The sequence below is a fragment of the Oratosquilla oratoria genome, chromosome 22 (genome assembly GCF_046742065.1).
Source record: "Oratosquilla oratoria isolate Oo_2021 chromosome 22, ASM4674206v1, whole genome shotgun sequence".
Classification (NCBI taxonomy): Eukaryota; Metazoa; Arthropoda; class Malacostraca; order Stomatopoda; family Squillidae; genus Oratosquilla; species Oratosquilla oratoria.
The window spans coordinates 39,128,309-39,133,308 of record NC_134798.1 but is presented as its reverse complement, the minus strand read 5'-3'; positions in this window follow the sequence as shown (position 1 = coordinate 39,133,308).

Below are 5,000 nucleotides of genomic sequence, written 5' to 3'. Positions count from 1 at the left end.
AATGATTCAGTAAGCTGATACATTGATATGTATGATTTTGTATTATATGCCTTTTCCCATTTTGAATGGAAGTTTCGTATTTCTTGGTCACCGGCGAAATGAATGCATGTTTAGAGGATAGAGAAGGTCGATACTACTTTCGTCATCAATCACCCTTCATTGAAGTAGTTCAGAAATATATTTTGTCATAAATTGCAATAAAATGTGTAAAAAGAAAACGAATATTACGTACTTCTGTACTTTGGTGTTATGAATAATTTGTAGAATTTTTTAGATAATTTAGTGTGTGGTTCAGAAGTAGACTTTGGCCTGGTCGATTGGGATTAAGGAAATGTATCTTAACTACAAAATAATTTTGTGTAGTTTATGTTTAGGTGGGTTAAAATAGATTAGGATAAGGTAGGTTACATTAGGGTAGGCAAGGGTAATTTAGGGTAGGATAAAACAAGTTTGGGTAGGTTAGGGTGTGTGAGGTCGGGTCAAATGAATTCAGGTCAGGTTATGTCAGGAAGGTTCCGGTTAATTGAGGTCACGTTAAATCAGATAATGGCTAGGTCAATTAAGGTTACCTTAGAGGGGGCATGGAGTTGCCTGTTGTTCCACTTGCATATTGTAAAGTCTGTTACGTCACATATTCCATGAAATTATCGTCTTTATTTACAAGAAATCCTTCTCGCACCCCGCCCCAGCTCAAGCCCAGCCCCGCCCCAGCCGATGACGTAACGATGCATCCCTCATGACCCAGTAATGACACCAGGAACCCTTCAATATGAGGTCTTGCCCCCAGACGAATAAAATCGCCCAATATTGACCAGAATAAAATCCCGAAAAGGTGCTATCAAGAGGGGATAAAGTTTTCAAAGCTGGGCGCGTTCCTTGGTGCGTTCCGCTTTAGTTTGGTCGCGGTTCGCGCTCCCAAACTATTAAAGCTTAAGTCCGGTAGGCCACATACTATACCAAAGAAAAATTTCGTAGGCCACATACTATACCGGCACCTATATTGCTTTAATCTTTTGGAAACACTAACCGCGGCCAAACTAAAGCTGAACGCAACTAGGAACGCACCTAGGAACGCGCCCAGCTCTTCAAGTTTTATTCATAGGTTATCACCCTTAGGATCAGGGTAAACAAGTGCCGTAATTGCTTGCTACGACGATTAGCTTCAGAGCCCCAGATTTGTGTTTAAGAATAGGACTCTTAGACTCGTTACTGAGGTAAATAAGGTCAAATGACGGTAGCCAAAATCAAATTAATAAGGTGTGTGTGTGTGTGTGTGTGTGTGTGTGTGTGTGTGTGTGTGTGTGTGTGTGTGTGTGTGTGTGTGTGTGTGTGTGTGTGTGTGTGTGTGTGTGTGTGTGTGTGTGTGTGTGTGTGTGTGTGTGTGTGTGTGTGTGTGTGTGTGTGTGTGTGTGCGTGCGTGCGCGTGTGTGTGTGTGTGTGTGCTCTGTGTATGCACACGAATAGGTATGTATGTGTATATGTATATGCTATAATATGTGCCCAAATGAGTATGTGTGTGTACATGTATACATTACGTATATTCATGAATATGTATGTATGTGCATATATGTATACTAAGGTATGTATATGCATGGGTATGTGTGTAAATAAGTATACATTATGTACATAAATATGTTTGTATGTGTATATGCTGAATACATAAAAGGGTATGTATGTATACGCTAAAGCGTCTATATGAATGGGTAAATACATGTATTTATTAACCATATACATGTATGTATGTGTATATGTATATGCTAAAGTAAGTACATCAGTGGGTATACGTGTACATAAAAGGGTATGTATGTGTATATACACATAGAAAATATATACACAAATGTATGTATATGTGCCTGCGTATATACTGCTCGTTAATATAACACAGTTTGATATTCCAAAAACTCAAACCTAACTCATCCTACATTGAAATTATTCAAATACATTTTTCAATGATGGTTAATCAGCACATCTCTATACACAGTAGGTCTCATAATTACGGCGATTTTTATTCGTAATAGCATTAAATTAATTTGATTACAACGAAATGATAATTTGAATAGTTTGGATACACAATGAGTTAGGCTATGGTTTCTGTTCTTGATTGTGTTCTTTGATGGTTAAGGACGCGTACGTATCCTTATCATTATTCATTTCCGTCCGTTTCCGGTATTTGGTGTGTTTGTCTTGGTCTTCGGAAAAACAGGGCAAATTATGAATGAAAACAAACCAGAGGAGTCTACCAGCTACGCTGGTACAGGATCCTCACGAATGCTCGTCCTATTTGCAATGTAAAATGCCTAAGAAGGTTTTTTTTTTTGTTTTTTTTTGTGGTGGGTGTGTCTAGGAACGTTTTTTTTTTGGGGGGGTATTATCATTATTATTATCATTATTATTATTATTATTATTATTATTATTATTTATTACTATTATTATTTTATTAGTATTATTCTATTATTGTTGTTATTATTATTATTATTATTATTATTATTATTATTATTATTATTATTATTATTATTATTATTATTATCGTTATTATTATTATTATTATTATTATTATTATTATTATTTATTACCATTATTATTTTATTAGTATTATTATTATTGTTGTTATTATTATTATTATTATTATTATTATTATTATTATTATTATTATCATTATCATTATCATTATCATTATCATTATCATTATCATTATCATTATCATTATCATTATTATTATTACCATTATTATTATTATTATTTATTATTATTATGAGTATTATTACTATCATTATTTATTATTATCAATATTAACATTATTATCATTATTGTTATTATTATTGTTGTTGTTGTTGTGTGGACACATGGAAAGAATGAGTGGAGAAAGATTAGTAAAATAGGTGTGGAAGGCAGAGGTGGAAGGTGTGAACATGATGCAGCGACCAAGGATGAGGTGAATGGATGGGGTAAAAGGGTCATTGGGAAAGAGCGGAATGTCTGTTGAGAAAGGACGGGAGAAGACAGAATATAGGGGTGAATGGAGAATGGTTGTGTATGGATGATGCTGTGATGCATGAAAGGGAGTGGGTGGGGGGTGGGGGGGTGAGGGAGTATGTGTAAAAAATAAATTGACGCAGCCCGAAGGGATTTTTCCCCATCTCTTTTTCTGCACGAGGGGACGGAGAGGGGGAGGTTCCCGATTTAATGAAGTGGCCTTGCCGTGGAGGGGCTGTGTCTTGAGACACTGTTTCTGACTCGGGACTGTGGGTGAGATGCAGGGATGACCCGTCATCCGGGAGGAGCCAAGATGAGAGGGAGGAAGAGGGTTGAATGGGAGTGGAATATGTGGGGATGGAATGGATGAGAGTGGATTTTATTCCTTTGTTTTTTGGCTACCTCCATTGTAAGGGGGGAAAGCCTTTGATGTATGTATGAATTATTATTGTTATTATCATTATTATTATTGTTGTTGTTGTTATTTATTATGATTTTTTATGATGAACAACAACTTTATGAGAATTAGATTGTTCCTTTAATTTTATTTCAGTGGGAGGGGTGTCTTTTTTTATTATTTTTCTTTAGTTTATTATTCAATTATATTATCATTTTTCAATATATATATACACATATCCATATATCCACATAGAAAAAATATATACACACACACACATATATATATATATATTATATATATATATATATATATACGTATATATGTATGTGTTCGTGTGTGTGTGTGTGTGTGTGTATGTGTGTGTGTGTGTGTGTGTGTGTGTGTGTGTGTGTGTGTATGTGTTGTACTTATGTTCATGACAACACATGAGACCTTTTCATTACTCTTTTATCTTTCCCTTTACTTTTTCAAACGATTCACTTCCTTCTTTTTTTTTTTTTTTTTTTTCTTTTTTAGCATATTTTGGTAACATTTTTTTCATTCTCCATTCCCCTCCTCTCTCGTCAATTCCCTTTCGTGTCTTTCGTTTTTTGTTTCTTTTATTCATCATTACGAGGCTCGTTTTATTCATTTACCTTCCTTTTTGCTCATTTGTTCTTCGTTTACTTCCTGGATTGTCTTCCATTTGAATTCTGCTTCAGTCCGTCGCTCCATCTAATTCTCCTTTTATACTTTCGTAATACTCTTGGATTTTTTTCCATCTCTACATATCGTCTTTTCACATTCTGTATTTGTATATATTATATGTATATATATATATATATATATATATAATATATATATATATATTTATATATATATAATATATATATATATATATATATATATATATATATATATGATGGCATAATGGAGTAGCACATTCTGCTGAAGACCAGAGATAGTGGTCGAAATATACAGATCTTCTGTTCATCTTATCTCATTCTCCGACAGTGGTTAAATAAGTCATATATGTGAAATGGCCATTTTTGATACACACACACATACACACATATACACACACGCACACACACACACACACACACGCACACACACACACACACACACGCACGCACGCACGCACTTCTACAAAGAGAACAATGACAGAATGTAGTGTTTATAAAGCCTTCACGACGTGACTGGGGCGCGATATCGAGTCTGCAGTTGCAGCCTGTGATGCTAACATCTACACCAATAAGTCGTGTGTGTGTGTGTGCGTGCGTTGTGTGTGTGTGTGTGTGTGTGTGTGTGTGTGTGTGTGTGTGTGTGTGTGTGTGTGTGTGTGTGTGTGTGTGTGTGTGTGTGTGTATTAGTGTGTGTGTGTGTGCATATTCATCCCAAAACAGTGTGTTTTCTTTCACCATTTCCATTCAATTTATCTTTTATTGTCTTCATTACTTTTCGCTCTTTCTTCCCTCCCGTTTTCTTCCCGTTTTCTTCTCTATTTCTTCTTTATCTTATGCCTATTCCTACCTTCTCTCTCTACATCCTTTCTATTTTGTCTTCCCTTTATCAGCTTCTCCTTTCGTCTCTCTCTCTCGTTCTTCCTTTGCTTCGACCGCAACAAGCGGTCGAACTCGGAAGTGAA